Source organism: Poecilia latipinna, unplaced genomic scaffold (genome assembly GCF_001443285.1).
Source record: "Poecilia latipinna isolate Pla-1442-1.1 unplaced genomic scaffold, P_latipinna-1.0 Scaffold2164, whole genome shotgun sequence".
NCBI classification, from domain to species: domain Eukaryota; kingdom Metazoa; phylum Chordata; class Actinopteri; order Cyprinodontiformes; family Poeciliidae; genus Poecilia; species Poecilia latipinna.
Window position 1 is genome coordinate 29,200 of NW_015114780.1, and position 13,575 is coordinate 42,774.

General features: G+C 38.2%; 1 protein-coding gene across 4 annotated transcripts in view; it reads left to right on the forward strand.

Moving 5' to 3' along the window:
* The first annotated feature begins 3,687 nt into the window (after positions 1 to 3,687).
* Positions 3,688 to 13,575, forward strand: part of plxnb1b (plexin b1b) — a 68,684-nt gene continuing 58,796 nt past the window's right edge. For 2 of the 4 annotated variants that reach the window (XM_015017586.1, XM_015017589.1), the window contains exon 1: positions 3,688 to 4,052. The gene's annotated coding sequence lies outside the window, so the exon portion shown is untranslated. The remainder of the gene's footprint in view (positions 4,053 to 13,575) is intronic. The other 2 variants (XM_015017588.1, XM_015017590.1) reach the window with 2 other exon arrangements.

Consider the following 13,575-nt stretch of genomic DNA (forward strand, 5'->3'; position numbering starts at 1 on the left):
ATTAGATAACAGTATGAAAACCTTAGCTGCTACGCTAACAATCAGTGGTTACTTCGGGCCAATTAAGAGTATCACATTTCACAGGTCAGTAAAATGGGAAGTAGGTCAGTAATGCTACAAATTGACTTTGACATCTTTAACATGTACCTGTCCTGTGCAGCATAGTTCCGTGTGTTTCGGTTCAGTTAAAATAACACACACACACACTCCTACACTCCGACAAATCTAAATCTAAACGTCTGAACACAGATGTTACAAAACGGTAACGGGTTGAATGTTCTGGTTTTGGTGTTTTTACGTACGTTTTTTGTTTTGCATTGATTGGAAACATTTTTGTTTCGTGATGCGCTTGAACGCCTGTCTGTTGCCATGACAACAGTTCTGTGTGGAGTAAAACCTAAAAGAGCGAGGAAACACAGAACAGAAGTGGTTTTACATTCATTTTACACCTGTCTTTTGGCATTACTTCCCTTTGTTGTGGTGCACTGCAATCGCCGCAATTTATAAAAGTCCAATAAACTGGACTCCCTCTTTCTGGTTCAGAAAATTTCTAAAGGTAGAGATTGAGACAGATCCTAGCCTAGTTTTCAGGAGCTGGGAGTTTCCAGCTTATACCCGATAGCTTATAGAACTGGGAGCTTTATAACCAGCTCTCAGTTTTAGACACTGTCTTCCTTTATTTCTTCAAACGTTCCTTTTGGATAAAACTTACAGTTAGACTGGTTTTGAGCAATTTATGTTGTTATACTGCCATAGGCTTATGCTACTGCAGGACAAACTCACCACTTTTCTCTAATTTTTTCTTCTTCTACTCTTCTCCAATTTGCGTTATTTGCTGTTATTTCAACCGTTAACTTTGTTTTCTCTCACCTGGTCTGGCGATCTGATTGGAACCTGGAACATTTCAAAACCATTTGGAGATATGTCATCATTTTAGCAACAGTTCTCAGGTAGAAATTTCTGTCTGAACTGATATCAGAGGACAGAGTTGTAGTTATGCCACAGTTATAATTGGCTCCATACTTATTTTGCACTATAATGTTTCAAGACTTTACACATAGTTTGTTGCCATGAGTTGGATGTGCCTACATCAGATGCTGCATTTCTTCTGCAAGTCCATTGTTGAGAGAGTCTTCTCTTCTGCCATCATCTGTTTGGGGGAGCAGCAATCTGATAGGGAAGGCTGGTTTTGTTCTGGTTCTGGTTCTGTTCTGGGGACGACTGAGGATTCTTTGGAGATGATGGCACAAAATTAATAAAATTATGGACAACCCTGACCAACCTCTTCTTGAGTCTGTCTTAGAAAAACAGAGTGCTGTGATACAGACTGCTAGAGGAGATCTTTCCTTCTAATGGCCATCACTTTCTACAATAACTTCGGAACATTTTTTTAATTAATATGAGCTACAACAACATTCTTTTCCCGTTTTGGGATCAATAAAGTATATTTGAATCTGGATTTGAATTATAACTGCAAATTATCCAGGCATTATTAGTAGGTTATGGTTATTAGGCTATTAGTCAAAATCCATCAGATGTCAGAGTTAGGCTTAGGAAAATATTAATATACACACCTCACATTTTATTTTTTATATGATATTCAACCTGCTGCCAACCTTGCAAATACAAGCAGGAACAGACAATGGCTGCAGGTTAGAGGTGACCGCTTAAATCACCCTCTATCTCAGACTCGTGTTTGACAGAGTTTAGTCGGTGGTTATGAGACAACAGGCAGAGGAAAGAGATTCCCCTCTGCCCCTCTGCTCCACACCTCCCCCCATGCATGCTCCCATCCCTCTGGAAGCCAGCCTCCTGACCCTCCATCCCCCATCACATCCAATCACCGGCCGGCCTCTCTCTTTGCTGAGCGCTTGACGATGAATGCCTCAGTGTTTTTCACAGGGATGTGAATGCAGAGCGTTGCCCTCTGACAGACAGGCTCACTCATTCACACTCCGTTTTTTACTTTCTCCAACTTCTCTCTGCCACCCTGCTATGAATGCTAGCTTTTTTCCCCCCCTCCCTCTTGTTTCCCAGAATCGCCCTTTCTAGACTGCTGTGTGAATTCAGAGTAAAAAGAAAAAAGTTTGACTAAAATATGAGGGTTACACCTCGGCCAAATGTTCTCTTTCATTTGGACCTTGTAACCTTTACAATCTAAAGGTTACAGGCTTAGAGACATTTTATGCAAATATTCACTTTATGAAATTTCTTGCAATTTTTAAAGAACCAACATTTTATTTCTATTTTTAGGATTCAAAATAAAAAAAGACATAAAAGAGGATAGATTTTTATTTTATTTTTTAAAATCACATAGATGCCAACCTAATGACAAGAAAAACAGACATGAAAACATACTACTGGCATTTTTAGTTTCATTCTTTGTGAACAGTTAGTTTAAATATTGCACGTAAATATTTTTAATAAAAATTATTTATTATATCTGTAAATAATTAACTGGTTCCTTTTACGTTTTAGTCAAAGTAATTCAGATTCACTGAGGAAGGTCCAAAGAGCCACTTGTTGATCTACACTCATCCTTTGTCACATTTGTCCAAACAATCTGACTGATCAAACCGTGTCCCGGAATCAGATGCATGTCTCCAGTCGGCCACTAGGGGGAAGCCGCTTCTCCACCACCGTCTGCTGCTGCATTTCACAATTTCATATTGAACCTCAGTGAGAGCGCATACATGATGCTGTTATGTTTTTTAAGCTACTGCTTGAAAGCCTTTGAATGTGGTGAAAAATGACAGTAAGGTAAAGATGATCAAGTTTATTCGCAGAGTTGGAAAGTAACTAGTTACATTTACTCAATTAGATTTACCCGAGTTACTTTTGTGGGGTGGGGGGTATTTTTAGGAGTATTTTTTTTACCAGGCTGTACTTTTTACTTTTACATGAGTAATTTTATTTTGAAGTATTGCTACGTTTTAACCAAAAAATTCACCAGACACAGACACACAGCTGCAGTTTTTGTTAAAATTCCATAAGTTTTTTATTGTTAGAAACTGATTTGGAAAGTTTATCTTTTGCCGGTCTTTGCTGTTTTTTTGTTACTATATGAATTATTGACATTTTTATTTTTAAAATACCAAAATTTCCACTTAGCTTTATATTTTGGTCCGTCCAATGAATGTATTTTTTAAACATTAAATGATTAATAATTTGATCCATTATTCAGTACTTGAGCACACTTTTTACCAAATGCTTTTTGACTCTTACTTGGGTAATTTCTTGGATGGGTACTTTTTACATTTACTTCAGTAAATATATGTTGAAGTAGGGCTACTCTTACTTGAATACAATTTTTGGGTCCTCTGCCCGCAGGTGCTTATTCGATTTAACACTTTCAATGTTAAACCACAGAACGGGACCTCTTTCTTCCAAGTGATCAATATGATAATGGTTTTTTTTATTATTATTATCGTTATTATCAGTTTTATTGTTATTTAAGCGCTAGCTTTCGATATTAGATTATATTTATAAACCGGACAGAATCTGGCGCAAACAGGTTTTTTCTGATAATGGGGTCGTTTTCTGCCGGCTTACAACCACAACGGGTTACCCCTAATATTTCTTCCCCTGAGATGAATTTTATTGCAGCTTGGTTGTAGAGAATCCCATGGGTACCTGAAAGCACCATTGTCCCTTCCCCTCTGCCCATCCCCTTTCGACGCCGGTGGAAATCTGGGCACTCGGAGCAACTCCAAGCATTTCAGGCACCATTCACCGGCTGCGGTAGGGGGTCGAAGCTTGCTGAGGGAGAGCCGGAGGGAACCCGCTTCACTTCGTCAGACTTTCCTCTAAGTGCTATACGGAGAAGGAAAGAGGTGTTTTCTTCATGAAGCGCTTTAGTGTGTGAAGCAGAGAAAGTGGTCGGTGCTGGACCGGACTCTGGGATATTCTGTTGTTACTTAGGAGGAAAAAACGCTGCTGGTCTCTGCACACAGCAGCAGCCACACTGGACAGTTTGTGGGAACTACTGGAACTTGACCTGAGCTGGAATAAAGAAGCATTATTAGTCAGGAGAAAGTTGAACTCAGAGTAAGGTGAGTGGCTGGCTGTGAGTGTGTGTGTGTGTGTGTGTTGAATTAACCCCGCGCTCCTCTCAACTGTGTGTGTATTTTAGGCATCAATTAACAAAACAACCTTCCGTGTTTTCCCACTTGTTTCCCAGCATGAACCACGTGCTGTTTTTGATATTTTCGTTGAAGATGTTGACCTTTCTTTGGTTTGTATTTTACAACAGAACGTCTGCTAAGCACCCAATGCAGGGCCGGTGCTAGCAATTTGGGTGCCCGAAACCCAAATGCTTTGTGGTGCTCATGTTGAGCCATTTGGTGTTGGAAAAATTAAGACTCACAAAGAAACCAGATTTTAAGTGGTACTAAAACGAGGAAACAAATAAAGTCCATTCAATGAACCGTAGCAAAGAGAAGTGTGACACAGAACTAGGACTCGTCCTGTGTGAGTGATGTTAGAATATCACTCATTTTTGTTCTGATTTCACGTGTTTGATGCAAACCAAGAAAACCGAACAAACGGGTCTGAATTTATCACCAGAGGGAGAATAGCATCGCTCCGGGGATTAATCTTTTTCTCAAATAAAAACGTTACTTTTGTATATCAATGCGCTTCATATAGTTTAAATTTTAATATGCTGTAATGAAAGTCAAGTTTATTACGATGGAACATTTTACGAAACGTAATTCAAAGTGCTTTACGTGATAAAAACACAACTCAATAAATAAACCAGACAAAAATATTACATTACAATGGCAGAAAAAGCTGAAATAATGAAAAAGCAATGAGAAGTTGTCATCCAGATCAGAATTAATCAATGTCCCACTTATTATTATTAATCAGATATTAATAATAATCTCTGATTAATGACAGAGATTTTTTTTAAGGGTCTTTTCATAGATGTCATCATACAGGCTGTTGTAAGCATGATATGTGGGGTAGACGGGTGTGATTCCTACAATAACAGGCAGTTATTTTGGGTTAGTGCTAGCCTAGATGCTATCATTACTATTTCAGCTAGTTTTAGCTTTTTAGCTAATTATAGCTTTCACATGAGTTTTCTTCACCCTGTATGGAGTATTTTTACTGTATGTCGCTTGCTTTAGCTTTTTAGCTCACTTTAATTTATAAATTGCTGTGACATTAAAACACGGCTATTAAAGAAAAATATGTCATGCCTAAAGAAGAATTCCTTCTGTCATTTAAATTCTGATGCTAAAAATGACAAATTTGTGCCATTGTTTCACTCCAGTTGGGGGCCACACAACATCGTTACAAGAGCCATGAAGGGTCCTCGGACCACGCTTTGGAAACCACTGAATTAGATCATTGTTTCATTTTAAGACATATTATTATTATTTGTTGCTATTTTGATAGAGAAAATATCATATTCCAATTACAAACAACACTTTTCAACTGAATGAAAAGAACCATAACATGTCAATCACCTAACCACTAAAAGTCAGAAGTCAGGTAGTTTTTTTTTTTTTTTTATAAAGCATTTCTTTGTATTGATCACAAACATCAAAATGTTTCACTGCAAAGAGGGAAATGAAATTCGTCTTGTGAAATGCTGTGTTCTTTTGAAGCTAAAGCCCAGGATGAAACATGTTTGGGATGTTTAAATACAGGCAGCGTCCCTTGAGGACAGGATGTTTTCAACCAGAATTGGTCTTTCTTTCTTTGAGACGGGTATTATGAGGATGTGCATCGTCCTCTGTGATTGGGTGAACAAACTACTTTCAGCTGCCGGTTGTTGCTTTTGTGTGAACAAACCACTCTGGTGGTTCTGGTTCTAAACCACTTATTGTCAAAATACAAAGCAAATGATGAAGGCCTCCATTACAATAATCTCCAAATAGCCATAGATGTGATTTCGGGCACCTGTTTTTTTTTATTTTATATATATATATATCCAGAGTGAGGTTAGGTTTATGAACATGTTATATCTGCTGTTTGGACCGTGCCTGAGCTCCACATGCCAAAGGTATTGTTCAGGAATTTAGTAATGAAAACCAAATTTAAGGAAGCTATTGTTGTGTCCCAGCAGTTTTCTCCTCTTGTTCCATTATTTACTCCATCAAAAATATTTAGGAATTACAAAGGTAATGTAATATTTTCTCACATGTATGAGTCAGTTCGTCCTTTTAAAACATGAACGATAAAACATGAGTGCACTGACTGATACAGTTGGGGCCGGTCGTTTTATTATTCATTGCTAGATCTACATAGATGTTTAGTAATAATTCTTATAGATTTAATTAACTCTTATAAGCTGCTTGTGGGTCAGACAGACTAACTGCATTTTATTGTTGAAATTCAATACAGACACAAACTTTTTACACTTAACTACAACAAAGATGTTCCTATCATCTTTCATGCATCAGGATAAACAGAAAATATGGTTGCTTTTTGCCTTTTAACTTTAAAATAAATTTTTTAAAGAAAAAAGTAACACCCATTATGAGAAAACCAGTAAATTGACAAAGTAAGTTTCTATTCAATATATAAGAAAACATTTACATTTATCTTTAAATTTACCTGTAAGGTTTTATTAATTTTTTTTGTTTGTACTTATATGGATATTTTTATTATGTCAATATCAAACAAATATTGTTTTTCCAAATATGATTATTTGTGGTTTTTCTAGGTTGACAGCGTGAAAAGGCAGTGACTATTAGTTCTCTACACTGAGAGTTGGTTTGTAACTAACTAGTTACATTTACTCCCTTCTATTTACTTGAGTAACATTTTTGAAAAAGTGTACTTTTAGGAGTATTTTTACTACATTGTCCACTGGGTAATTTTATTATGAAGTATTATGAAGTATTGTTAGTTTTACTTGAGTAAATTTATCCTCTACCCACTGCAACTTCACTGCATAAGAACAAAGATGTTTTAATCAGAAATTCACCAGACACAGACACACATGCAGTTTTTAAAGTTTCATTAGTTTATTTATTGAAAGAAACTGATTTGGAAAATATTTATTTCACCTGACTTTATTTTTTGTTACTTATATGAATTATTTTTGGTCCGTGAAATGCCAAAACGTCCACTTAACTTTATTTTTTGGTCCGTCTGATTTTGTAATTTTTAAATATTAAATGATAATTTGATCAGTTACTCAGTACTTTAGTAGACATTTTACCGAATACTTTTTTTTACTCTTACTTTACTAACTTCTTGGACGGCTACCTTTTACTTTTACTTGAGTACAATCTTTGGCGACTCTGCCCACCTCTGTCTACACTAAACAATAACCCGCTCATGAATTGTCAGTGAAGGTGTGAAATGTGATGAAGGGTGTCGGCAGCTGCACGGATGTCGCAGAGCCTTTTCATCACCGCGCTGCTTTCCACAAACAAACCAGCCTATGCAAACTCTACTCACCTGGTCTCTCCAACACAAGCAAGGCCACATGTTATTTGAGAGTGCAAGAGGACATGGGGATGGTGGCGCCATGCTTGTGCCTGCTTCAGCTTCTGATCACCAGTGTGCTGATATCTTCATTGTTGGAAAATGACTCTGCTTCTCAGATGTTGGGATTTCATGAAGACTCTTTTTGTGTCTATACGGGCTGGAGACAAAGAGTCTGGAAATCTTTAGAGTCGGGGTGCACCGATGGCAGTTTTCTGGCCGAGTTCAGGTATTAGTTGAGCTTTCGAGATCCTAATATGCTGCCACCATTAGCGGTGCAATTCTAGAATCTAAAATAAGATGGCCACCGCCCACCTTGCAATGCTCTATAGAGTGAATGGGTAAAGAAGATGAGTGGAAGGTCTTGTTCACTGCATAGCCTGTGTTGAGGTCTTTAACCTCGTCAGGTTTCCAAAACTGATCTAAATTAGCTGTTGCCTAGGAACAACTGTACCTGGAGCTACTTTTTCCGGCGTTGTCAGAGAGTCCGTGGTGATTCAGGTTGCAGGTGTGAAAATTTGCTAACGCCTTAAAGTTCACCATTCTTTGGACTAAAGCAGCATAACTGAACTCTTCCTGTTCTTTTGTGCCATAAAATGAGACGCAGATATTCAGCGCTAATCAGACATAATCCCTGCCACTGGGCCTTTGCAGGAACTGGAAACTCAACCTAGTAGACGGCCATTAATCTCCAAGTCTCCTGCCTAACCAAAACAGGCCATATGCCAAGTAATGGAACCCCCGCTGTGACAATAACAGCCTAATAATAAGAAATAATCAAACAGTAAGTGTGCTCTGCTCAACTCCCACAGTCTGACTACTGGTATTTATTACTCTGCTTAGTGTACTTTTTTTTTTCACCTGATGTTCAGGTTGCCAAAATGGCAGAGGAGGTGTTGAGGATTTCCTTTGAAAACAGGGAGACTGATGATGACTCCCCCAGTGGAAATAAAGCAACCCAGATGCACGCTCCGCTGCTGTGGAATGTGGAGGAGATTTGAGATCTTTGAAAGATCAAGTGCTCTGTGAGCATGTGAATTATTAACTCACAAGGGCCTGCTGTATGCTCCCACGCCTTGATGGTCATGGTGTGTAAGTGTTGGCAGCGCGTTCTCCAGAAAGCAGCAGGTGCGGTTGTGTAAAGCTGGCGCTGAAACGGGTTTGAAGAGCTTCATCTCCGGAAGAACTGAACCGCTTAGAACCTGAAGAAGGCTTGTGTCCACGTTTTAGAGGTTGAGTGGGAATGAATAAATGTCTGAGTGCATGTACTGAACTAGGTCGGTGTACTTTTGGTTTCAAGAAGCGGTTTGTTTGATGTTTTTGATCATTTGGAAGAACAGTCAGCACTGCTGTCAGCACTGCAAAAACCGCAAAATCAGTGCAAATATCTTAGTAAACAAAACTAACTCGCAGGTAATTTTTCAGTCAATAATTCCTTAATATTGATGAAAAAGATCTAGTTCCATTGACAGATTATTTCACTTATAACAAGACATTTTTCCTATAAGTAAAATAATTTCCCAGTGAAACTGGAACTGGAACCACTGTCTGTGCTGCTCACTGTTGATATGAAATCCGAAACTGATGGCGAAGTTTCCTGAAATGACTTGAATTCTCCTTTACTGGTGTATGAATAGCCCTGGATAAAACTGAAAGTGGTGAAACTGTGAAAGTGACTTAAATACCAAACCCTTTTGGCTCTGAGAACAGAGTACATGGTTCAAGTCATGCAGTGGTTCTGAGAAATGTCCACACCTCTGTCAAACCGCCAGGCGCTCAGGATGAAAAAAAAAAAAAAGACACTGTGATGAATCATCTTGAAGCAAAAAGAAATGAAAAATCTCGCTAGAAGTTTGTCATCTTGATTTTGTCTGTAACTCGGTGCTGAGCATTGCTTTCTTCCTTATTGCTCTGGTTCATGATCAATAAGCTGCACAAAGCTGCAGACTCTGTTCTCTGTGTTGTTTTGAAGCCGGTTTTTAGGCAGAATCCTTCAAGTCAAGCTCTAATCCGCTCTTCTGTTTTACAGTAGGGTCTAATCTTAATCCAGTTTTAATTGAGCCTAATTAGACCTCGGATTAGGACAAGATTAAAGCTGCTGTTATCTTCCGCTTTACATCTTACATAGAATCTATCTCCATGTAAGATGGAGCAAAGCTGGGGAAGAACCATTTACCATTTGACATTTTGCTTTTTTGTGATATTCCAAAAGAACTCCTCTGCCATTGTTTTTTTTTTATTGGCAATGAGTAAGTTATCGCAATAAATGATAATGTTGTTTAATTTGAGGTCATTTTCAAGTAATATAATGGTAATGGCAACCTATTTTAGACCACATGTACAATAAGCTCTGTTGATGACAATACTAACTGATTATGACTGCATCACAAGTAAAAACGCAGCGACCCAGAGAGAGACTCTTGAAGTTTCTCAGAACGATATATATAAATGGAGATGAGAGGTAACATTACAGTAAATATAGTTCTGTTTAACCTGACTGAGCTTAAAAAAAGGAATACATTCATCTGACAAAGTTCCTGAATTTACCTTTAGAGGAAATTATAGATGTTTGGAGAAGCTTACAGGCATTATTCAAATAATTCAGTTTTACATAAAGTTCATTCAAGGATCGACACATTGTTTTTAAATTTTTTAAAGAAATGCTTAGGAAAAAATGCAGAATATGCACAATGTGTCGAACCATAATCCTGTCTGTCAATAAATCTGAACAGAAAACAGAATGACATTTACTGAACAAAGAAAAAATAAAGGTGAAAAAGAAAAGAAAAACACATCATGGAATATGTGGTAACAAAATCATATAAAACTGAGGATTTTAGGAGGAAATGAGTCCGTTTTAGTATTTAGTCCTCAATTTTTTACTGAGACAAATTTAAACTACAGACATGCAAACTGAAGTCAGCACATTTTTACTGGTGTGTGTTTTGCCTTCATGCACCTGCATGTAGCTCTGCAGCCTGCACAGAGAATGCAGATAAAACTGTTTGGATGTTTTCAGCTGGGTTTATTTTAGAATTTTCTTTCCAGAGGCTACATTGTCTGTGCACGGTCAACTTTAGAAGGGAGTGGGTGTGGGGAGATGACGGGGGAAAGCAGCCCCTTCTCCTTTGTTTCTTTTGTTGTGGAGGAGGCTGAAAAGAACCGGCCGCTGAAGGAGCGCCGCGTTAGGTGGAGGTTATGGATCCGTGTGGAGAGAGACTGAGGTGAGGAGCTGATGTTGGAGTATTTAATAGGCCTGTCACGATGACAAATTTTACTGGACGAGAAACTGTCCCGGAAGTTATCGCGATAAACGATAAAGTTGTTGTTTTGAGACCATTTTTAAGTTGTACAGCAATATTAATGCCATAATAATGCAAGAACACGTTCTCAAAGATCAACAAACTTTAAATCCTAAAGAGCATTTAACAACTGGAACCGGAAGACATTTTAAATATTCAAAATAAAAATAACAAAATAAATTATGAATTTTCTGTAAACAAAATTATCCTTAAAGGAAAAAAAACAGACTATTTGAGACCAAAGCACCAAACTGAAGAGTTTTATCACCCAGTTTTTGGTAGAAAGCAAGAAAAACGATAAATCATGCAAAAGGAAATGATTGCGTTTGTTTTAGTTTATCATTTGATTAATTGATTTTTTGATTATTGTGACAGGCCTAAACAATGAGGACGAATGAGAGAGGACACAATGAATCCAATAGTTACTAGACTTAAGATATATAATTAAACTAGAGTAACAAAGAATAGCTAGACATAAGAAATAAACTAGAATCACTAAGAAAGAACTGAACTAACATAAATACAGAAACGGGACTGGTCTAATGAAAATGGAAATAAACAAACCCTGAAACAACTCAGGATCCTGACAGGCAGGGTGGAGGATGGGTGGGGTGAGGATGGAAAACTGTCGGTCAGTGGGAAAACGGCTGGTGTTTCCTTCAGTCTCCTCAGAGAAAGCACAGGTGAGTGGGTGTGGCTGCAGAGGTAATGTTCACCGTCTATTTGTTTCCCAGGCGGCATCATCCAATCCGCATCAGCTTAGTGAAACCAATGCTGCAACCGGAGGGTTTGTTACTGGATTTGGATCATTGTAATTACAGCGCTGATTGTTGATGGTAGGATTGTCATTAATCCTGGATTTGAATTTCTGAGAATGGTTTTGGGAGGCCTTCGTGAAACTAAACCGTCTCCAGCTGACATCAGCTCACTGGTTCTGGCTTTTTCACCCAGAGGCGGTGATATGAGAGGTTGCAGTGTACCGTGGTGACTGCGGGAAGGTGTTTTTTTTTTTTTTTGTTTTTTTTTTTTTTGTTCTTTTTCCTCTTGGTCATATAAGCATGAATGTGTGTGGTTTTTCATGGCCAGAGGAGAGGCATGAAAAGCAGCGTTTTGAAATGCAGCCAGTTAGATGTCGTCCAGTGGAGAAGAGTGAGCACTCAGTTTCCCTAGAAACGCCCTTTTTCTCTAGACAGCACGCTCTAATTTGACTCCCCTCACACACCCTACACCCCTTTCCTTTAAATGCTTTGGGGGGAGGACTCCTTTTATAAGGAAAAGAGGAGAGTTTCTATGGAGGGCAAAAAAAAAAAAGCCGAATGTTTGAAAGGCATATAAGTTTAGACCAGCTGGTGGGCTCCACAATGACCCAGCAGTCAGCCTACGGTGCCTAAGACTGCCCTACCTAGCTTAAAGTATGCAGCCTTGTGGTCAGAGTTGGGTAGTAACCAGTAACATTCACTCAGTTACATTCACTTCAGCAACCCTTTTGAAAAAAAGGTACTTTTAGGAGTATTTTTACTACGCTGCACTTTTCACTTTTACTTTAATTTTATTATGAAGTAAATCTGCTCTTACTTGAGTAAAATTTCTGGATTCTCTACCCACTGAATTAATTTAATCAGTTACTCAGTATTTGTGTCGTCTTTTTTACTTAATACTTTTTTTACTCTTACTTGAATAATTTCTTGGACGGCTACGTTTTACTTTTACTTGAGTAAAAATATGTTGAAGTAGTGCTACTCGAGTACAATTTTTTTGGATTCTCTACTCAGCTCTGCTTTTGGTTGCGGGAAAAACGACAAATGTCTCAGTTAGGAGCTTTTTTCAGCCTGTAGTAATGTTATGAAGTGGTGAAAATAAACTTTACTCAACTGGTGGCTTGCAATATTAAATATCTTTGTACTTTGTATCAAAGTTGGAGCTAGTGGCTCCCACGGGTCATCAAAGCTGGTCTCCTGGCAGCTCCTTTGATGGCCCGTTGGAGCCACTAGCTCCACTACTTTGTTGGGAAGCGATCTCACATTTTCCATGATGAGGGAAAATGGATGACAGGTCATGATGCCCGATGTCTGTACGTCTTCCTTCTCAGCTCACGGGGAATATTGGGTCACTCGGTGGGAGGCGGTATAGTGGAGCTACTGAGAGCTAGCATACCTGGTGTAAACAACAGTCACTGTGAATAAAATAAAAAATAGAGGTTAAAAAACAACAGCTCTCCAGAGGATAGTCATCTCAATTTTGAGCAGAATAGTAGAGAGCACAGAAACGCATGTAAAATAAGATTTAAAAACACAAGAAAATGTATGCTGAAAGCTGAGAGCTGCTGAAACGGGCTGCCAGTTTGAACGGTGCCAGATAACAAAGAACAGGCTGGGTCAGATACAGTTCACCATGTTTGGACCCCGCCCTGAAGAACCAGGGCTTCCCCCAGAAAACCTGCTAAGCCCTGTGGAGGTTCACCAACGTCCCAATGGGTTTTTGTAAAAAAAAAAAAAAAAAAAAAAATTAAAAGTTGACATGAAATGAGAAAATATGACAAGGTAATTATATGCTATGGTAAGACATTGTTGACAATACTCAAAGCTGCAGTCTATAACTTACAATAATTGTGTTTTTTTTTTGTTTGTTTTTTTTTACATGTTACAACTGTCACAGTATGGGACAAGATCTGTTAAAAACAAAAGGTTGATAGTTTTGTTAATAGGCTTACGGTTTCTTTCATTTCCTTGAGAAAATCCTTTCTTGGAGAGAGTTTTTACTTGGTAAATAGTTTGCTCTGTTCCATATGTTCACTGTTTATACCCCAGTAAAAGACAATGTACATTTT